This window comes from Galeopterus variegatus, unplaced genomic scaffold (assembly GCF_000696425.1).
Source record: "Galeopterus variegatus unplaced genomic scaffold, G_variegatus-3.0.2 Scaffold1597, whole genome shotgun sequence".
In the NCBI taxonomy this organism is placed as follows: domain Eukaryota; kingdom Metazoa; phylum Chordata; class Mammalia; order Dermoptera; family Cynocephalidae; genus Galeopterus; species Galeopterus variegatus.
The window spans coordinates 222,798-246,165 of NW_007727708.1; the positions used below are offsets into that span (position 1 = coordinate 222,798).

Consider the following 23,368-nt stretch of genomic DNA (forward strand, 5'->3'; position numbering starts at 1 on the left):
TTTCCATTTTCTGTCTAGCAGAAATATGTGTAATATTTACACATATGTGTATTACACAATATGAGTAGTAATTACACATATGTAAATATGTGTAATTGTTGAGAAATCTGACTCTATTTTTACTCACAATCTTTTGCATGTGACCTGCTTTCCTGTAACATTTTAGGCTCATTATACCCTGATGCTCTAAATTTTAAAATGATATATCTTTGTGTTGTCATTTTGGTGGCATCAGTGTGGAATTCAGTATGGGAATTCATGTCTTTCAGTTCTGGGACATTTTATTATGTTTATTTAATAATTTCCTTTCATTCCTATTCTCTCATTTTCTGGGGCTTCTATTAATTGGATGTTGGATTTTATATTTTTTATGTTTTCTATTAGCTATTGTGAATTATGCTGCTATGAACACAGGGGTAAAAGACCCTCTTCATGAAAGACCCTGCTTTCAATTCGTTGGGGTATAAACCCAAACATGGAATTGCTAGATCACATGGCGATTCTATTTGTATTCTTTACATAAAATATATTTTTCCATCCTTTTACTTTCAACCTGTTTGTGTCTTTGGATCTAAAGTAAGTCTCTTGTGGAGCATATAGCTGGATCATGTTTTTTTTTAATCCATTCTGCCAATCTTTGTCTTTTGGCTGGAGAGTTTAATTCATCTACATTTAAAGTAATTACTGACAAGGAAGGACTTCTGTCATTTTACTGTTTATTTTCTATGTGCCTTATAGCTTTTTTATCCCTCGTTTCCTGCAATACTGTCTTCTTTTGTGTTTAGTTTATTTTTGTAGTGAAATGTTTTAATCCCCTTTTCATTTCCTTTTGTGTATATTCTATGATTATTTTCTTTGTGGTTACCTTGGGGATTACATTTAACATCTTAAAGTTGTAGTACTCTAATTTGAATTTATACCAGCTGAACTTCAATAATATACAAAAGTCTGCTCCTTTACAACTCTGTGCCACTTCTTTTAATTACTGATTTCACAAAATTACATCTTTATACATTGTGTGCTCAACAACACAAACTAGCAATGGGTTTTTAAAATACATTAGTCTCTTAAATTATGTAAAAATGAAATGTGGAGTTACAAACCAAAGTTACAATAACACTGGCTTTTAGAGCAATATGTTTTCTAAATGTATTAGTCTCTTAAATCACGTAGGGAACAAAAAGTGGAGTTACAAATCATTGTTATCATAACACTAGTTTTTATAACCATCCATGTATCTACTTTTACTGAGATCTTTATTTTTTCATACTGCTTTGAGTTACTATTGAGGGTCCTTTCATTTCAACCTACAGGATTCCCTTTAACATTTCTTGTAGGGAAGGTCCAGTGGTACAAATAATCTACCTTCCCATTTCTCTTTCTCTTCTTCCTCTTGAACTCTCAAAATGCCCATGTTGGTTTGCTTGATGATGTCCCCCGGATCCTTTATGTTTTGTTCAATTTCTTCAACTTTCTTTTTTTCTATCTCTTTATTGATATTTCCATTTTGTTCACACATTATTTTCTGGACTTTCTCCACATCTTCCTTTAGTTCTTTGAGCATTTTTAAGACAGTTGTTTTAAAGTATTTGTGTGATAGGTCTGGTCTTTCCCAGTGGCAATTTCTGTTGGCTTATTTTTTCCCCCTATGAATGGGCTGTATTTTCCTATTTCTTTGTATGCCTTGTGATTTTTTTTGTTGAAAACTGGACATTTGAATCTAATAATGTGGTAACTCTGGTAATTGGATTTTATCCTTCCCCAGGGTTTGCTGGTTTTCGTTGTTTTATTTTTGCTTGTAGTAGTAGGCTGTCCCCATGCCAAGATAAGCCTGAGGTGTAAACTTAAGGTCTCCTCAGGTCTTTTCTGAGCCTATGCCTTTCCCTGGGTATGTGCAGTGACTTTCTAATTCACCCTGAATATACAGTTGCTTTTGAATGCCCTAGACTTTAATGTCTGGCTCCAAAAAGGGGAAAAGGAGATGAATGTGAGCGAAAAGGTGCTAGCTCTTTAATTACTCTGATCAGAAGCAGCAATCAGAAATCAGAACATAGATCTCTGATATTTTGAGGATAAATATTTGGACCTTATTGTCCACCCTGGCTTCCACGAGCTGGATGCAAGCTGCTCCAGGAACAAGTCCACAGCTGTCTGCCTGGGGGCTAGAGCGTGGGGGATGGGTAGCCACTGCTGATCTAAGAGCTGAAATTGACTGGAATTAACTGCAATTTACCCGCCAAGCCGCTCCGTGGAAGTTGCAAGCCTTCAACAGACCCCAGAGTTCCAAAATAGTTACATTAGACAGATTCCTCCAGTACAGTTGTTGACTAAATCAGAAGACAGATTCCTGGTGCTTCCCACTCTGCCATCTTCCCAGAATCGGGTCCTTAATACTTGTCTTTTGGTAAGTCCTTTTTTTGGAGGGGGCAGAATTTTTATGTGAACTCCTTGGATTTTATTAGTTATCTTTACTATTAATTTTTAAGTTATTCCTTCTGTGTCAGTAATTGTATAGGTGGAGTCTCAACTCCCCTTCCTGTTTATCTAGCAACTGTTCCAATCCCTCTGTTAGACTTGAGCTAGGAGCTGGATGTTGGTAAGTTTATACCTGCTAGTATTTTTCATTTACTCAGCTGCCTTGAAGATGTTGGGGAAACAGGGAAAAAGGCAGTGGGGTAATTTCAGACTACATACGGACGTTTTTCATTTAAATCTATTGAATCTCTGCTTTTTGCCCTCAGGGCATATTTCTGGTGTCTTACCTTTGAAGGTACATTGGCCGCCTGGGTGATACGATCAGTTAAAATGAGACCTATGGCCTATGGACATATTTTTCACTCTCAGTTAATTTATCCAGTAAATGCAAAACTGATTCTCAGGAACATCTCCCTTTTCTGCTGTAGTCCAGTCTTTTCTCTAGATTTCCCCTCTTGTTAGGAAGTCAATGAAAAACAAAATGGCATGAGTATGGGGTCTCCTTCAGCTTACCTCTTTTTCTTAATGTAAACTTTCAAAAATATTTTACTGTGGAAATGTAAAAATTTAATACATACAAAAAGTAGAATTTTATAATGATTTCTTCTGTACCCAACTTCCAGGGTAAACAATTAACTCAAGGATAATCTTATTTTATCTCAACTTTCACCTGCATGTCTCCCTCATATTTTGAAGTAAATCTCAGACTTTCATCTGTAAATAATTCAACATGTATCTCTGAATTACAAATTTAAAACATAACAATATATATATATATACTGTCATATATTGCACCTAGAAAATTAACAAGACAATTCTTTATATCCTCAAATATCTTCAGTTTTCAAAATTTCCAGTTGTCTTATACGTGTCATAAAGGGGTTTGTGTCTGTTTCTTTTACAAGATCCAAGTAACTTCCTTACATAGTAATTGATTAATATGCAATTTAAGTCTCTTTTATTTTATAGATTTTCCCTTTTGTCTCTTTTTTCCTTATAATTTTCTGTCTGGTTGAGAAAAGTCATTTGACCAGTGCAGTTTCTCAAAGTTCATAGCTGATTTTGCCCATGGTATAGTTTAATTTGTTCCTCTGACCTCTGTATTTACTATAATTGGTACGACTACTTCATAGGCACTCTTTTGTCCTTCCATAATGCCAGGTTTTCTCTCTTTTTTTGTGGCATTGGCAGATACCAAACTTCTTCACTTGCCAACCAAAAGTTATTCATCCTTCCTTCTTGCTAGTTAGAACTACTATTTTTGCTCAGGTGGCCATTTGTTCACTCCCTGGGCATAAATCATGATTATTTTGAGTCAATCACAGCAATCCTGTTTCCATTTACTCTCAGTTTTTCTAGCGATGAGTATGTGACTGAGTCCTGACAAAGAAAATATAAAGAGAAGTTTACTGGGAAAGATTTCTCTTCTCAATAAAAGATGAAAGAGTGTAAGAAGAAAACTTTTTTTGCTTTTGCTCACTTTTTCCTGCTTGGAATATGCTGAGAGAGGAAAAAATGCCTGGTGCTATGGCTACAAGATCTCAATCTGATTCTTGTTTTTTTATATACGATCTTTTTATCTTTGGAAACTTTTAGAATTTCCTCTTTATCTTTGATAGTCTTAAATTTCACTATAACGTATCTTCTTTTTTTTTTTTTTTTTCCATTATATCTCCATGAGCCTTTAAGGAAAACTTTTCCAAATACGTTTTCCTCCTCCCTCCTCTCCTGTGGGGCTTCCTATTTTCAGATATTGGCACTTCTGCTTCTGTCCTTCATATTTCTTGTCTTTTCATTTCTGTAATATCTTTTTATGCTTTCCAACATCCTTCTAGGAAAGTTTCTTGCTCTGTTCTTAGAACTCACCGAATTGTTCTTTAGATGTAGCAATATTGTTATTTAACCACTAATTGTGTTATTTATTTCAACTGCTATAAATACATATTTAGTATTTTTGCATTTTTTTTTTTTTTTAAAGATGACCGGTAAGGGGATCTTAACCCTTGACTTGGTGTTGTCAGCACCACGCTCAGCCAGTGAGCGAACCGGCCATCCCTATATGGGATCCAAACCTGGGGCCTTGGTGTTATCAGCACCGCACTCTACCGAGTGAGCCACGGGCCGGCCTATTTTTGCATTTTTGCAATGAGTTTTTGTTCTTGCCTAATATACTGATATCTTCCCTCATTAAGTTTGCTTAGCATATTTATTTTAGATTATTTATTCCAATAATTCTTCAGAAAATATACGTCATTTGGTTTGATATCTTTCTTTTTTGTTCTCGTGTCTTGGAAACTTGTGCTCCTCTTTCAGATAATTCACATTTGGGTCAGGTTGAACACCAGGCCTTCGTTAGTGTGTGTCGGAGAGAGAAATGAGAAAACCCTGTGGAAGGGGGGGGGGTGCAATTTCTTATTGTGAAACACAAAAGCCAAAAACTGCATCGAAAGCAAAACAAATAACTCTGCTCATGTTCCCAACTAGTACCTTTTTTTTGCCATTAAAAGAATAAATTCCTTTTCTTTCTCTTTCCTCTGTCATGTATGTATGTCCGGCTGTCATGTAAATTAAGACTTGGAGAGGGGGATGATGTTTAATGCAGGATAAAATCTATTGGTAAACATGCTCTTCCTTCCATACTGGTGCCATTTTTAGTATTTATGTAAGATTTCTCGTTGTATACTTTGTAGAAGCATTTGAGTATTATAATGTGGAGTTCTGTTCATTTGCTTTTTCTAGGTGGGACTTTATAGACCAATCGATGTAGTGATAAAGAATGCTTCCTAAAGACAAAGTGAGGATTCCTTAGCGTCCTCTTTTTTTAAGGGATGGGGAAAATGTTACGTATGACTACAGGTCGACATTTTCAAAAGCATACTCCAAGATAATCAAAAATATTCATCATATATAGTTTTTTAAGTTTTTAAAAAAAATATAAATGACATAGGTGCTTAAGAAAATATGGAACATAAAAAACAGGACAAAATTCAATGGTAGTAATGCTTTCAGTATTTTGGGTATTCCTCCGCCCTTCCGTTTTTGTTCTTTTTTTAAAAAAATTTTAAGGGAAAGTAACTTATGTAAAGAGTGAGATCAATAAATAGGTTGGATTTCAGAAATGCTCTAAAATGCTCTAAAGGAGAGAGGAGGAACCATACTGGCCTTTGGGGTAAAGCCAACAGTATTAAATGAACTCTTTGTCCCTGTTTTGTGATGAAGAGGAAGGATTCCATTGTGGTGTGAGAGCATCTCTCATTGTAAAGACAGTTTTCAGAACAATTATTAAATATGCACATGTTTGGAGCTCCATATGTCTTCCACAGCTGCTGCTGGCAGCTTCTTTTGTTGACTTGGACTGCAATGTCTACTAAAACCTGCAGGTCAGCTGTAAGTGGTGGGGAGACGCCATTTGCTAAGCCGGAACTGATTAAAATCTCAGGATTGAGACCATTCTCAGTCAGCAAGGGCTTGCCAAGTGCACAGAGTTCCTGCTTCTGGTGTCTACTCTGAGGAGCCTAGAGTGGACGTTTGTCTGCCCATCCCATTGGCAGTAGGATCTCTGCAGCGGCTGGTGAGCAAAGGGGGAGCCGTGAGTGAGTCACTTGAGTGGCGGGCGCCAGGCAGGCGCGCTAATTGGCGAGGTCAGCGGCAAACCCAGCTCCATGGCCTAGTCTCGCCAGGGTGAAGCGCGGGTCCTGCCGGCCTCCGTTCTCTTCCGCTTTCTTCAGGTGTAGCGCGGATCCCTCCGCCGCAGCGTGCTCTCCCGGTAGTGCCGCGATCAGCTTTTCGGCAATACCCGGATGGAAGTGTAATGGCCGCCATCAGGGACTCGCAGGCAATGGGGTCTACGACAGGTATTCCCCGTGAGCGGGACCGCCCGGTCGGGTTAGGATGCCGAGACCTGTAGAGAGCCAGCCAGGGGGCAAAGGGCGAATTTGTGGGGCGTCAGGGTCCCCCCGAAAGACCCAGGGGCCCGCCTCTTGTGATAGGAAGCGCCTGTAAAATAGTCCCGGCCATTCAGCGCTTCCGCCTAACTTGCCGCAAAGTTTTTCTAGAGAAGTCGGTCTTTTTGCTGAGCGCTTTTGCAGGTTGCTAGAGCTGACACCTCGCTTCTTAACCTGAGATTGGTCTATGTCCGGGTTTTTTGAACTCGCCAGTCTCCTACACCTTAGGGGCTGGGCGGGAGCTCGAGGACAGTGTGCTTCCGCGCGCCCGAGGGCAGCCGAAACCCGGAGGAAGGGGCGGATTGGGCGCGGTGTTTGGGGCTAAGCGGGGCTCACGGCGCTCGAAGCACCAACAGGGCGGCTTCCGCGGCTGGTGGAGACTGCATGGGCACATCTCAGACCTCACCCCTCGAGCTATAGGTTCGCAGGTCGGATTCGACGGCGGTTCTACTGTGGGCCCAGTCTATGGTCATTGGGGGCCCTTTCTTGCAGAGATGCCCAGCTCCTTGGCGCGCGCACCCTCTTTCAGAGTTGACCAAAGGTGCTCTTCCCTGCAGACCCAACCACACCCAGTGGCAGATGGATTTCTTTGTGACTGGCGTTCTCACTTGTAGGGTCCATTTTGAGTCTATTCTTAACATGGTGTCCTTGTCAAGTAGACAGTTTCTTCCTAGGTGGCTGTGTAATTGAAGATATATAGGGTGAATGTACATAAAGTAAAATGTTTTAAGTAGACCAATGAAACAGATGTAGCCTTAAAGTTAAGAATACAAAAGCTAAAGCTTAGTTTTCTTCTTTGGTTTAAATTTCGGGGTATTTAGTGTTTGTGAGCTGTTTTAGTGAAACATTGTTGAGTATGTTACCAAAAGTCTAAAACACCCTCGAAAAATAAAACAAGTCGATGTCTAAGGAATTCATAAGAATGTTGAACTTTGTACGGTTGTCACAGTGATGAAACATGAAGACACCAAACTCCCGTCAGGGTAGGAAATTTATTAATTTGAGAGTCCGTATGTTAGGTCTAGTTTACTAATACTGGTGAATTGCTTGTTCTAAAGCGAAGGGTGTGATTCGAGTGTACCCCAAGGTTAGTATCCTCAGGCTGAGTAGATAGAAACCATTTAAATTGATTCAGTGAAATTTTCTAACATTTTCAGAGTTTAATTGTAAACTTATAGAAATGGGTTTATTATCTTTCAGCAAAAGTGTATTTTTTTGAAATTCTGAAAGACATTGCATGGTATTTTTTCAGGGGTTAGCATTTCATGGGGAGGGTAAGCATAGTAGACACTGTTGATTTTTGTTAAAATTATGATAAATAAGATCATCTCCAGATCTATAAAGCTGTTAAAAAAAGGGGGCGGAGGATAAAATGTAGGTATCTAATCTATTTTGCACATAATAAGCATAATGACCAATTCAAAACGTTTTAGATCAGGTTTTGTGGAAGGATGAAAGGACACAAACCACAGTGAACACCTACTATGTATATTGATGATACTTGAGATTTTTCTGTCATTGTCACACTTCAAATCCTATCTTATCCTCTCTGGTAATATTATACTCTGATCCCAAAAGTTTTTATATCTTGAAACATTACAGAGAGGATATATTTTAGCATAAATCTATAATTTGACTTCACAATATACTTTAAATGCCTTCTTAATGATTTTTGTTTACTTTCCTGTTTGCAGTTGTTTGGAATTGTTCTTATTGAAACATAGTGTGCTTTAGAGCACTTAATACAACTTCCTTTTTTTTTTTTTTTTTTAAAATGATGCAAGTCTTGAATCTTGCCCAGATTCCACCAGGTACTCTACTAGAAGTCTTTAGGAAAAGCACTGTAAGCAGAAGAAAAAGTTTATAAAAAAGTCTTTACATTTTTCTTTATTACTTGATCTCAGGTGTGTAGTTTCAGTTCTATATGGGGTATTGGCTTCTCATGGCGAGCAAATTTCGTTGGATGTTAGATACCAGAAGTGAGTATTAAGAGGTAGAATTGTGGCGGAAGGGTTACTGGGTTGGAATCAGATCCAGATACTAGTTCTAGTTTTGTGACTTTGGGCAAGACTAATTTTCTCTATCTTGTAACAAATGAAGATATTGAATTAGATTGATTCTAAGCTTTGAGTTGTGATTTTTTTAAGTTTATGACGTGCTTTCACTGGGTATCAATATGTTATATGCCTAAGTGCAAAGAGGTTTTTTAAAAAATTATACACCTAAGTTGAATATGAAATGTAATTGAATCAAGAGTACACAAACATTTACTAATAGTTTTTGCAGTCAGAGTTTTAAAATGTTGGTTTTCGTTTCCAGATATCATCTCTTCTTTTGATCACTGTTCCTGATTGTGACATTGTCCAAGCATTAAATTGTGTGCCTTTTGTCCCTTGAAAAAAAGGTATGGTAAAGACTGAAGTAGTAGAGTATATAGTCTATTAAGTCGTAAACTAATGTGTTTTGATATTGGACTAAAGTAGAAAAGTTACATTTATGTGAGTATTCTTAAGTTTTAAAAGTTATAATTTTATTTTTGGCCAAAATAAAATATATGTGGGTTTTCATTTCAGAAGTAAGTTAACGTGTTTTAATATTGCACTAGGTAAAAGTTAACAGTTTTGTTTTTGGCCAAAATAAAATATACTTGGGTTTTTATTTTAATATAAGCAAAAAAGTAAACTTTGGTTTCATAGTTTATTATTTAACATTTTCTTAAAGACCTGAAGATGATTTTTAACTGTATCATCCTTCTAAATATAGAAGTGGCATTTTAAGGGCTTCTGTATAATGAACAATGGAGATACTTATGGCCAGAAGAGTGTCTGTGTTTTGGTTTAGTAAATGCAAAGTATTTTGCCTAAAGAAAAATTTTGTAATATATATTTATATTATAATTAATAGCATCTACATTGTGAGTCAGAAAAGGGACTTGGGAATCACTATAGAGTTATTACTGGTTACCTGGAAACAATCATCAAAATGTCCTGGTGTGGTCAAAAAGAAGGAAAAATGCCAAGAAATCCTTGGTATTGTAAGGAAAACTTTGGAAACACAATAGAAAATATTGTACCTTTGTACAATAAAAGGGGTTAATCTACCCTTGAAACACAGATGTTTCTTGCTGTTTGTGTTGAATAGGTCCTGGGATCTTTGAAATCGCCAAATTCTTGGATACCACAGTATCATATAATTAATTCCCCTCACCAAATGCAGTAAATGCACTAATAAGTATAACCCTAAGTTAGGATTAAGATTATGTGTGTAACTGCTAAAATAGCTGAAGTAGATTATACCACCTTACATTATTACTTTTGTAATCATAACCATGTTCTTCCCTGAAATTCACCAGCAGATTGCTTTATTTTCAGGGCCATTTTTCTCAAAGGCAAGCATTTTTTATTTTGTCTGACGACTACATTGAGTAGAGAGCAACAAAGCTAAGTTGAGATACGCAGTTATCATTTATGTTGTTTACTTGAATAACTTTTTCCTACATAATATTTGTTTGCTCTCTTACCAAAAGATTCACATGGGTCCTGTGCTGTTCCTGAATAAAGAAATACTAAATGCCAAGAGTTTTCTATACTATGTTTTAGTCAAAGTACTCTGAAAAATAATATAATGAAGAATGAAAGTTTTAGATGTAATGAAGTACACAAGAGACTACTATACGAGGGTACTTCAAAAAGTTCATGGAAAAATGGAATTAAAAGAGAACACAAATCTTTCCATGAACCTTTTGAAGACCCCTCGTATGACTGACTGAAATGGTTTGGATTAGTCCATCTAAAAAACTTGTCAGTGAAGTATGACTGAAAATTTAAAGTCATGACTGGTATGGCTGCATGAAACAAGTGTCAGAATGTTAGAATGAATGTGCATGACTTGAAGGTTAGAAGAATTAACTGGGGCTTTACATGGGTTTCATTTCAAGAAGTGGTGATGGCTGAAAACAAATATTGGCTCTGTAGAAATACAAATAATTTCAAAATGTAGAGAAATCATCATAAATTCTTAATTAGAATTGGGTTGAGGAAGGTTGTAGCTGGTAGAAGACATATCCACAGGGGATTGGTTCCAGGACCCCTGTGGATACCAGAATCCACAGATGCTCAAATCATTGATTTAAAATGGTACAGTATTTGTATATAACTTATGCACATGCTCTCGGATACTTTAAGTCATCTCTAGATTACTTATAATACCTATTACAATGTAAATGTTATGTAAATAGTTTCATACTGTATTGTTTAGGGAATAATGAAAAGGAAGAAAAGCTTGTATGTATGTTCAGTACAAACACGATTTTTTTTTCCAGTACTTTTGATTGCAGTTGGTTGAATCCACTGATGTGGAACCCACGGGCAGAAAGGGCTGACTGTATTGTTTTTGTTAATCCAGTATCTCTTCATTTGGGGAACCCACCTTCCCCTATTCTGAGTGGTTGGTAGACTGTCTGACAGTCGTATAACCCCAGCCTTGTCATTACTGTTGGAGTAGTGATTTCCTGTTACTCTAGCAGAGCCAGTCACGATTCTTCTCTGAAATTGATGTGCAAATGCTAGGAGAAAGATGCTCCCTTTTCTCTGAGGTTGTTAATCTGGGAGGGTACTAATTACATTTTTTCCCACATGTATGAGAAGCCTATCTGTAGTAGGAGAAAGTGAAGTCATATAGAGATGAGAAATGGATGGCGATAGAGTGCCAGTTGCAGTTTCAGGGAACATAGTATATGGTACCTGTGGTTTTCTTTTGATTCTGTGAGCCACCCTGTTGTCTTTCTCAGTTCCTTGGGCCAAATTCTGTGTATAAATTGGTTTGAATTGGATTGCAGCAGAAAGTGTTCTGATGAATTTAAGATTCAAATTGATCATTCACATCCTTCTAAAATTTGCCCCTTTCCTCCACCTTCTAAAAGATGCCCTTTGTTTATTCATCATTCATACATGTGTTTAGTCCTTCCTTCATTCAACTTAGAAACATTTATTGGGTGTCTACATACAAGTATGTGCAACTACCTGAATAGTCAAGAATTATAAGTACTAGGCTGAATGGATGGTGGACTTTATCTAATATTGCACATTTTTGTATATTTAGGTTATACAGATCAACAACATGTGTTGAGGATAACCAGTGCTGTGCTTAGCATTTTAGTAATATGTAAGAATAAGAGGAGTTCTTTGCCTTCAAATTGCTTATAGTTTAGTTAAGGAATCCAGATTAATGACACAATACAAAATGCAGACAAATGAATGCGCAATTGTATTTTAGTCTGAGTTCTAATAGGAAGGAAATTAATGAGGGTTGGCCCATTTAGGAAGGTTTCTTGAAGGAGTTATAACTTCAAATGGGTTTTGACTTGTGAGTGGGGTTTTGATAGGCACAGAGAGTAACTGAAGAAATGGTGGGGTTGGAAATGATTGTGGGCTGATCCACGAGGGGTTGAGATTGGTTTGACTGTAACAATATATGTGTTTTAGCAATGAGAGCTGCTAGTGGGAAATAAGGTTGGCTATTTTAGGTAAATCCATGTATTAGGTGTTTAGAAAGCCACCAGAAATTTTGGTTCTCTCTAAAGGTGGAAATTTCTTTGAATAAAATGTTTATGTTTCTTTTAGTGTAATGCCATTTTTATGATGCTAAGATATAAATTAAATGTAATGAAATGGTATTAAATTATTTGTTGAGAAAAAATCTTATTATATTCATCTGTCTTGAAGATTAAACAAAAATACTAATTAACTTGGAATGCTGTTCTATGTTTTATATATAATTGCTTTATTTCTTCTTCCCTTTCCCTTTTCGAGAGATCCCTTGGTAACAGGCAAAACCATAGCCCCTTTCCTAGAGATAGAGCCAGTTCAAAACTAATGTAGCAGTAGTGATAAAAACATTTAAAAAAAAGATAAGGAACAAAATTAATATTTGATTACTCATAGAGTATTCATTTTGAGCTCCAGATACTAGAAATGATGTAGAAGTTAATGCTGTGTCATTAGGCCCATGCATACCTTCTTTCCTCATAGCCAGTTAACTGACCCTGAAATCAGAGTAACAGTTGGAGCATTCCATTCTACCAGGGCTGACAAACTTTTGCTGTAAAAGGTCAGACAGTAAATAATTTAGGCTTGTGGACCATATGGTTTCTGTTGCAGCTATCAGCTGCCATTGTAATATGAAAGAAGTCATAGACAGTATGTAAATGAATGAGTGTGACTGTGTTCCAATGAAACTTAATTTTCAAAAACAAGCAGCAGACCAGATTTGGCCCACAGGCTGTAGTTTGCCAACCCCTATGGTAGACTTATTGAGGCATTTCATTTCACAGGCTCTCAGTCACATCTGTCCACATGGGAGCATCTTTACCTCCCCTCTAGTTACTATAAATAAATTATCTTTGCTCCTTCTAAGTTCAACTCTTCAACTTGTTCATTAGATTCTGTTCCTTCTAAGCTGGAGGGCATTGCTCCTGCATTTCTTTTTTTCCCCTTTATCATCAGTTTTTCCATTTTTACTAGATATTTTCATAAGCATACAATCATACTGTAGATTCTCCCACCTTTAAAAAACATAAAACAAAAAAAACCCCACTTCAACTCTTCTCCCTCTTGGTCCTTTATGGTAAAGTTCCTTGAAAGAGTTGTCTGTGTTACATCTCTACTACCTCTCCCTTTTTTTTCTTAAACCCATGCTAATCAGCCTTTCTCCTCCATAATTCCACTGAAACTATTCTAATCAGTGTCACCAGTGGTCTTGACATTAAGTCCAGTGATCAGTTCTTAGTCCTCCTCTTACTAGACAGAGTTGATCAATCCCTTATCCTGGAAACATTTTCTTCACTTTGCTGTCAGGATGCCACATTCCTGATTTACCTTCTGTATTAGTTCATTTCTATTGCTTATAACAGGATGCCTGAAACTGGATAATTTATAAAGAAATGAAATTTGTTTCTTACAGTTGGAGACTGGGAAGTCCAAAGTCCAGGGAACATGTATGGTGAGGGCCTTGGTCTGGTGGTGACTATAAGCAGGGTGTCACATGGCAAGAATGGGCTGAGGAAGAGTGAGCTAACCTCCTCACTTGCTGTTCTTTTAAAGCCATTAGAACCACACTCATTACTCCATGAATGAATCAATCCATTCACAAAGGCATAGTCCTCACGGCCTAATCACCTCTTTAAGGCCCTGCCTTTCAGTTACTGTAATTGGATTTCCAACCCTTTTAACACTGTTAAAATGGAGGTTAAGTTTCTGATATATGAACTTTTGGGGGACATATTTGACCTATAGCACCTTCAGTCTCACTAGTTCTTTCTCATCTCTTTCTGCTAAATGTTGTAGTATGTTGAGGCTCAGGCCTTGGATTCCTCTCTTTGTTACCTTCCCCTTGGTGATTTCATCCCATCCCAAATACATAAATACATACATACATGTACACATATTGATGACTCCCCAAATTTTATCTTCCACCTAAACCTCTATAATCTGTATCCAGTTACATATTCCACATTTCCACTTGGATGTCAAACAGACATTTCAAATTTTACATGGCTAAAACTGAACTTTTGATAGACTTCCCTACTATTTTCACACAGTCTTTTCTATCTCAGTAAATAGTAATCCAGTTCTTTCAGTTTAGGGTTATCCTTGACATGTCTCTTTCTCTCATAGAAAGCATGTCAGCAAATCTTGTAACCTCTCTCTTGAAAATATTTTCAGAGTCTGACTATGCCTCATTGTCTCCACCAAACCACCATCATCTTTTACTGGATAATTGTGGTTTAGTAATCTTCGAACTTTTCTTTGGCTTCCACTCTTATATCCCTCACAAGTACTCCGTTTTTAACATAGCAGCCAAAGTGATCTCTTTAAAAAATAATTCAGCTCATGTTATTACTTTGCCCATTATGTTCCAGTAGTTTCCTGTGTCATTCAGAGTAAAACCAAAGTCCTTACATTGTCGATTAGGTCCTATTTCTATCTCCTTGTTACTTCTTTGACCTTTTCTCCTACTGCTTTCCCTCTCACACTTTCTGTTCCAGTCATACTGACATTCTTCTTGCTTTTCCCCAGATATGTTAAGCTTGCTGTATACTTAGGGTCTTGGTACTTAGTATTTTTTTCTTGAAATATTGGTTCTCTCCACACCTTAAAATCTTGGCTCTAATAAGACCTTTTCAAGCGAGGTCTCCCTGACTTCATATTTTAAATTGCTACTCTCTGGTTCTGCCTTTCCATCCCTGCTTTATTTTTCTCTGTAGCACTTGTCACCTTTGAATATACTGTATAATTTACGTACTTTATTTATTATCTAAATAACCAATAGAATGTTAGCTCCATGAGGGGAAGGGTTTTTGTCTGTTTGTTCACTGCCGTGTTCCCAGTGCTTATAACAAAGACTGGCACAGATTTGATGCTAGCTACGAGCCCAGCACTATCCCAGATACCGGTGATACAGCAAAGAATGTGACAAATATAGTTCTTATGCTAATGCAGCTTATATTCCATTGTTTCAAACAGATAGAAAATAAATTGGCAAATAGATAAAATATTGCCAGAGATAAAAGTGTTACAAAAAAGAAGTAACAAGGGGATAAAGTAGATAAATTTTCTTTTCCTTTTGAGGAGGGTATAATTTTTAGGTTGGGGAAAGCCTTTCTGAGGTGATTACATTTGAGCTGAGACCTAATAGGTGAAAAGGATCTATCATTTGAAGAATGGGAGAAAAAACATTTCAAGCAGGGAATAGCAGGTGCAAGGGCCTGAGATGGGAAAGGAATATTTGAGGAGCTGAGAGACCATGGTGACTTGATGGAGTATATTTACAGATGGGGAAAGTGGTGTGAAATGAAGTTGAAGCGAGAGGCCCAGGACCAGGTGTCATTGTTCATTCCAAGCTTTGTAAAGAGATTAAAGTTTTGTTTTAACTGCCTTGGTGCTGAATGTTTATGTCCTGCCTCATTGCCACCAAATTCCTATGTTGAACTTAATCTCCAGTGTGATGGTATTTGGAGGTAGGGTCTTTGGGAGATGATTAATGCCCTTATAAGAGATAACACACAGAGCTCTTTCACCCCTTTCACCATGTGAGGACGCAGTGGCAATGAGAAGAGGGCTATCTATGAATCAAAAATCATGCCCTCCTCACCAGACACTGAATCTGCCTGTACCTTGATCTTAGACTTCCCAGCCTTCAGGACTGTGAGACATCTCTCTTGTTTATAAGCTACCCAGTCTATGGTATTCTGTTACAGCAGCTTGAATAGACTAAGACATTTGGGAAGCCACCAAGGAGTTTTAAGCAGGAGAGCATTGTGATCTATATTATATTAAGAAGATCACGTTTGCTCTTGTGTGGAGAATGGATTCAGAGGAGGGTGGTGGGCAGGAGGGAAGCATGGATGCCATTGAGGAGGACTATTATTTTAATTTAAGTTAGAAATGGCAGTGGCCTGGACTAGATCTGTACTTAATTACATTTGCATACTTAACCCTACATTTGAGTTGCTTATTAGGCCCCAGTGATTTGAAGGGGGCTGATTTTGGTTATGTATGTAAATTCTACAACACCTTTTATTTCAGTTGTTTAAAATACGGTAGGCATTAGTCTCTCGGGTGAGCTTTTTATAAACTCAAAACAGCTACAGGAAAAAAAAAAAAAAAGCCCAAAATGTTTGTTTCAAGTCATGAAAAGATAATAGTTAATTTTGAGGGTAGTGAAATTGGTTCTGCTTTGCAGGTATAGTCTTAGGGTGTTTTGTTTTTCTAGATTCCTCTTAGGCAGAGCCATATATTTTTCAGTAAGCTTTTCCTGCCACATGTTGCTTTGGTTTTATCTTCAGTAATGTATTTATATGACTGTTTAGCACTTAATTATATCTGCAGAAAAAAGGATTGAATGACTCAAGGAATGCAGTAGTTTAAAAAAGTCATAACTAATTATATTAGTTTTCCAACCTGTGTAATGTGACAGCTTAAGTTACAGAGTACATACTGAGTTACAAATACAACCAAACTAAAATCAGAGTTTCTTAGTTCTTCGTTTCATGTTTAAGCAACTAGAATGTTGTGAGTAGCACATAAATTCTTCCTTTTTTAGACTCTATGGATTGTCTTTGCTTTTTAATCTGTTGTAGAAAGTGAACGTAATTTTCTAGGAATGGTACCTTTTGATTCACTTTATTCAAATCTGCCTTATCCTTGGCATTTTACTTTGGGCATTGTCCTTTTAAAATTTCTCTTTACCCAATGTGTGAGTTCTAACCTATGTTAACATTGCCAGTTTCCTGGTTTCTCACTTTTTATTTGGATTGTCACTCTAATCCTCTAGTTTTCTCACTTCTATTTTTTCTCTTTCTCCAATTTATCTTGATTTCTAGTACCCTTCTAATAATATTTCTAAAATACTGCTTTTATGACTTCTCTCTGCAGTATTTTAGAAATATTATTAGTGACTCCTGGTTGCCTTTCTATCCAGTTCAAATCTGTCCTTGTAGTTTGTTTTCACTTAAACTCCTGTTATGCATTTTTTTATCTAGACCCTGTTGTACCTTGTAGAAAAATGCTTTTCTTTCAGCATTTCTTTATTCTGTTTTTCTAAAAAAGTAAACAGATTTTTTTTCTAAAAAAGTAAAAGATTACTTTTGCTTCTTTCTTAAATGGTTAAGTCCTACTACTCTTCAAAGGAACATTACAAAACCTTCCTTTCTATGAAGCAGACACAGTCAACATTGATCTGTCAACTTTCTTTGTTAAGAGCCTTTGCTTACAAGTAATAGAAACCAATGGGAGTTAGCTTAAGTTGAAAGGGGGGGTCACTTTAAGGATACATGATTTCCTGGAATTCAAGAGCAGGAATACACAGGCAGGCCACAGTAAAGGCTTGTGGTAGCGACATTGCCTTCTTGATTTCAATCAAGGTATTTAGGAGAGCTGATGATTCCCTCCTTATTTATTTTGTTTGTTTGTTTGTTTTTTGCTATGCCATGCTGTCATTCTTTTTTAAAAGAATTAACCTGCTGTCAGTAGTGTGGAGGATATCTTTCTATAGATTTGTCTATGCTTATACAAATATATACTAATAGCGTCTTTCCTCCTAATTTAAAAATGTATTATATGCCTTAATCTGCAACTTTCTTTTTTTAAAAAATTAAAACAAAAAATTCACAATAAATATCTTTCCAAGTTATTCTTCTTTCTGTATCATGTTTTCATGTGGATGTTCCATGATTTACTTTATCATTTTCCTATTTGAACATTTAAATTATACTGATAAATTGTGCCTTTTTTGTAGGATATTTTCTTAAAAGTGAGATTTATGGAAGTATACTAAGTTGATTTAAAAAAAAAAAAAAATTACGAAAGTGACTCAAGCAGTAAAAAGCCCAAAAAGTCCAGAAACCATAGAAGAACTTGCAAAGGTTGTAAGGTCTAAAATCTAAAGAGTTGCCAGGCTCATATGATGGTGGTGGTGGTACATTCTGTGTTATTTCAAGGAGAGGGTAATATTTATGGTTAGTGAACTATTCCAGAGCAGATGAAATGGCGGAAAGTAATCCAGTTCATTTTATAAATTCTCTGTAATACCAATACCCAAACTGTTAAAGATGGCATAAAAAAAATTCTAACTAAAATTTTGTCAAATTCAGCACTTTTTTTTTTTGTCCTTTTTGAGACTGGCCGCACCGCGCTCAGCCAGTGAGTGCACCGGCCATCCCCATATAGGATCCGAACCTGAGGCGGGAGCGCCTCTGCGCTCCCAGCGCCGCACTCTCCCGAGTGCGCCACGGGCTCGGCCCAAATTCAGCACTTTAAGTAATGCAAAAACAGTTCTACACTATACTTGTTATTCATATCTTTTTGTAGCATATAGTCAAAATTAGATTGATGTGACAATTTTAGGTATTTATTTTTCTTTTAACAATATTCCAAGATCAGGAAGCATATTATTATTACTTGAATACCATTTGTTTTCTGTCTAAAATGCGAACAACTTTTTATTTATGTAATAACACTGCATATGTAAAGTCCTATTCTGGTGGTACCGACTCCTATTACTCACTTTTTGGGTAACTTCATTCCTTACAAATTAATTGTTAAATAAACAAAGAAACAAAAAGCTCTTCTCTTATAGCATGAATTTATATAACATGAATGACATTCAGAAGCATAATTCTTCCTTCCGACAGTTATGTTTTCCGTTAACTTTAAGGCTGGTGTTATAGTTTATCTGCATTGGTATGATTGGGTACCTGTGTGTTGATATTAAGAACGCAGTGTAGAATAATATCTATTTTGTTTTGATCTCTTCTTCACCTTTAGTGTCAACATTAATCAGTTTGTATATTATGGCATCAAGTACATTATTTTGAGTTTGTTCAGGAAAAACTCAGTTGGTTTATCATAGAAGGCACTTAAGAATTTCAAAATTTTCATGGATCCATGCCATTTTTTGATAAAATTTCATGAAATTGTGGTGTGGAGGCAAAGAGATCACGATTCTCATAACATCCAACTGTAAGCTATTTGCTTGTGCTGTCATAAGGAAGTATGCCAGTTGTGGAGGCCATAGTGATCCAAGGAGAACATTTTAAGAAACACTGATCTAAGGATACCAGTAACCACTATAAACATTTTTATATGTGTACTCTTCTTGACTTTTTACCGTGAGTTTATGTGGGTCCATCTATCCATTTGTTTAGCCATTCTCTATCCCATCTATCGATATTTGAACAAATTAAATCTTAATATGTCTGTTGTTTATTTTCTGGTTTTTCACTTAATGTATCTTAGATATCTTTCTGTTAATAAGTGTGGGTTTATAATATTGTCTTTAAAATTGAATAATATGCCACTGAATGAAAGTATAACTTATTTAATCTTTATTTATTGGTGGGCATTCATTTTTAATTTTATGATTTTGTAAGCAGTACTGCAATGAATATTTCTGATTATTTCCTTTAGGATATATTTCTAGAAGTCAATCAGAAGTTATGTTCTTTTCCCCCAGGCTTTCTGTATATATTTCGTAAACTGTTCTTTATAAAGGTTGTACCAGCGTGTATTTTCATCATTTTGCCTCTTTTTCCTCACTGACCAACACTGGGTATTAGAAATATGTAACATCTTTTGTAATCTGATTAGCAAAAGTTTTCTTAGTATTTTAATTTGTTTTGCATTCTAATGAGGCTGGGCATATTTTCACTTATGTTCCTGTGTGACTTTCTTCTTTGTGTTCCTTGCCCATTATGTAATGTGTTTTTATTTTTATTGTCGTGAAATGTATTTACATACAAAATGCATAAAATACGTATGTGGTTTAAAGATAGTGTAATAAAAGAAATATCTGCTTACCAGCTATTAAAGTTAAGAAACAGAGCTCCTTCCCTCTACTCTGAATGTGTTCTCTCTGCTTATATCCTCCTCTCTGCTCCCAACCCATATGAAACTACCATTCTAACTTTTGGTATTTTTATGACTGTATAAACACCAGATTGTTTAGTTTTGTAAATCTGGTAGTGAGCCTAAATCTAGCTATGCAGTGAAAGGGTAACAATGCCATTTTTAGATGATGGCTTCCAGGAGAAGTTAAGGTGAACAGAATATCTGGATCATAGTCTGACTGTAGCTTTAAGCTTTAGCTTCTCTGATAGTTTACCAGAGCCCCTTTTGGGGAAGTCAGTGTGTAAAGTCACTAGTGAATCCTAGGAACCTCAGGGCTCACCATAATCAGAATCTGGCAAGCCTATAATGTAGACCAGATATTGGATGTCTGGCAGAGTGAGTAGGTGGTCCTTTAGTTTTGTTTCTAAGTTCCCTGTTACCTCAGCTGACATGGATATAAGGGCATGGAGGGGAAAACAGAAACATTATTAGTTTATGTCAGTACAAGTCCAATACAGATAAGAATCTGGGCCATGTTCACCTGGGGATTCTGTACTAAGTTTGAAAAGATAGCAGTGTCATGGAGATTCTGAGTGATGGAAGAATCTTCTTTTCTTTGGGCTGACTGGACCATGTGATCTGGTGCCCAACTGTCATCCTGGGAATTCTCTTTACTGTTGTGTTGGGGATATTGTTTATTATTCTTTCCTCCATTTTGATCTGTTGTCTGTACTTTATGACTTTCTCTTTCTTGATTTGTTCTCTTGTTTTGGTGGAATATATCTTCTCTTTTTAATATTATTTTTTTAATTGACATTGATTTATGTACTTATGAGGCACAGAATTATATTTCAGTACATATTATACAATGTATGATGATCAAATCAGGGTAATTATTCATAATTGCAAAAATTTACCAATTCTTTGTGATGAGAGCATTTGAGCTCCTCTCTTATAGATGCCATTTGAGAACATACGATAAATTAGTGTTAATTATAGATTGCTAGTACTATGTTACACCACTAGAACTTATTTTTCCTATCTAGCTGTGCATCTGCTAGTAACTTCTTGAGGAAGGATGTCTAGCAGGTAAATTTTGAGATTTTGTGTGTCTTTATTTTACCCTTGTGTTTGATTGATAGCTCGGCAAAGTATGGAATTCTCAGTTGAAAGTTTTACCTCAGAATCTGAAGGTATTGCGCCTTTATCTTTGTGCTTCCGTCATTGTTGCTTAGAAGTCTAGAACTGTCTCATTTCTAATTCTTCGTTATGTGATTTTTTTTTTTCTTTTCTCTCTAGAAGCTTGTAGGATATTCTTTTGCCTCCACTGTTCTGAATCTTTTGTAGTGTTGTGTCTTGGTTCATCATGCTGTGCACTTAGTGGGCATTTTCGTCTTTGAAACTGATTTCCTATAGTTCTGTGCTTTAAAAAATTATTGACGATTCCTTTCCTTATTTTGTTTGTGCTTTTTTTCTGCACTCCTTTTAGTCAAACATTAGACTTCTTGGATTGCTTCTCTAATTTTTTTTATCCTGTTTCTATTTTTCATCTGTGTTTTGCTCTGCTTTCTGAGGAGTTATCTCACATTTACCTTCAAACTCTTTCATTGCCTTTTTTTGCTGCTTGTATTATGTTTTCTTGTTTCTAAAAGTTCTTTTTGTTCTCTATGTTCCTTTTTTGTAGCATCCTGTTCTAATTTCTTATATCCCTAAGGAATCAATGAGTTTTAAAAAATGTTTTGGGGCCGGCCCAGTGGCGCACTGGAGAGTGCGCCGCTTGGGAGCGCGGCGGCACTCCCGCCGAGGGTTCGGATCCCATGTGGAGACCGGTTCCCACTCACTGGCTGAGCGAGGTGCGGGCACAGCACTGAGGGTTGCGATCCCGTTGCCGGTCCCCGGTACGGGCGCGACACTGAGGGTTGCGATCCCGTTACCGGTCAGTAAAAAAGACAAAAAGGAAAAAAAAATGTTTTGTCTCAGTGTGGTCTCTGTTCTGTTCTAACAAGTTACTTTTTTCCATTTATTTGATCTGGATCTAGAAATAATATTAGAGGATTTCCTCAGATGTCTGGTAATCCCTTGGCTGTCTGCTCATGACTGTGAAGCTGATAGGAAGTTGTCTGAACCCATGGAGGGGCTTGTAACACAAAGCTTTGACCTCTACTCTGGGGAGCCCTGCTTAGGCCTGGTCAGGTTCCAGATTCTGGCCCCATGCTTCTAAAATTGATGGGCGAAACATCAAGATTTTTTTTTTCTTTTACCCCTGAAGACATACAGGACATAAGTTCATATTTTTATCAGTAGATTTAACAAAATCTCATTTGTTAAAATTGCTGTAATTGTTTCTAAATGCTTACTTTCAGTTTCTGTACCTGTCTTGTCATGGACTGGTGACAGAAGGTTTATAGACCATCAGCAGACCATATTTTAAGGAGTGCTGTTTTAGCCTAGGAGCCAACCTAGAAGGGGAAAAAAAGGGGACATGGTGTGTGGGTTTGTGTCTCATATATATGTGGCCATTTAATCTTCTTGCTTTGGTATGGTGCCCACTTTCTCACCTGTGCCTGGTCTCCCCTATGTCAGAGATTCTGTTTTACCTTCTGCAAAGAATAAACCTTTAGACTTCTGCTATAGTGAGGAAACAGCAGTTACCAATAGCGTGATAGAGTGATCAAGACAATCTTAGGATCTAACTAAAACTCCAGCAGCTTTCTCCAAAGTTCTCTTTATTTTAGTTTCTCCCTCCCTACTTCCTGCCATTTCAGAGATAATTGGTGCTGTCAGTTCCTAGGCCTTTTGGAAATTGAGAGTGTAAAATGGGTTAGTTTTTAGCTTTCCCCACTGTCTGCCTGGGATTAAGTTTTCTTGGGTCTCCAAGATCATTTACTACCTGTTTATCTGTTTTCCAGCATCCACAATTTTGTTGCTGCTGTTACCTCTCCTGTTTTTCATTATTAATTCTTCCTTAAGGGCTTCTTATATGTTTGTTGTTGCAAATATTCCCTTTCTCCAGTTTTTTCTGCTTTTTTAACTATGTTAACAATATTTATATTCTGTTTTCCAGCATCCACAATTTTGTTGCTGCTGTTACCTCTCCTGTTTTTCATTATTAATTCTTCCTTAAGGGCTTCTTATATGTTTGTTGCTGCAAATATTCCCTTTCTCCAGTTTTTTCTGCTTTTTTAACTATGTTAACAATATTTATATTTCTGTGTTGTAGATTTTATTGTCAGCAGATATTTCTTCTATATTATGTTATTTCCTTTTTTGAGTTCTTTTCTTTCTGATTGAAATTTGATTTTGCTGGCCTATTTACTCAAAACTTTTTTCCACAAAGAGTATATATGTAGTATATTCTCTGAATCTTTGCATACCTAAAAGTGTGCTTTTCCCTCATGTATGAGAGTTTTCCTGGATATAGAATTGATTCTTGGGTTAATCCTTTTCCCTTAGAACTCTCTTTCATGACAATATGCTCTTGTTTTTTTCAATATATCATCTCAGGTCTTCCTGAAATTGCCAATTATTTCTCGATTTTTTTTTTCTTTAATTTTGTTTTGTTTT

General features: G+C 36.6%; 1 protein-coding gene across 2 annotated transcripts in view; it reads left to right on the forward strand.

Moving 5' to 3' along the window:
• The first annotated feature begins 6,266 nt into the window (after positions 1–6,266).
• Positions 6,267–23,368, forward strand: part of ZNF518A (zinc finger protein 518A) — a 31,865-nt gene continuing 14,763 nt past the window's right edge. The window contains exons 1-3 of one of the 2 annotated variants that reach the window (XM_008577885.1): positions 6,267–6,329; positions 8,739–8,823; positions 9,534–9,634. The gene's annotated coding sequence lies outside the window, so the exon portion shown is untranslated. The remainder of the gene's footprint in view (positions 6,330–8,738; positions 8,824–9,533; positions 9,635–23,368) is intronic. The other variant, XM_008577884.1, reaches the window with a different exon arrangement.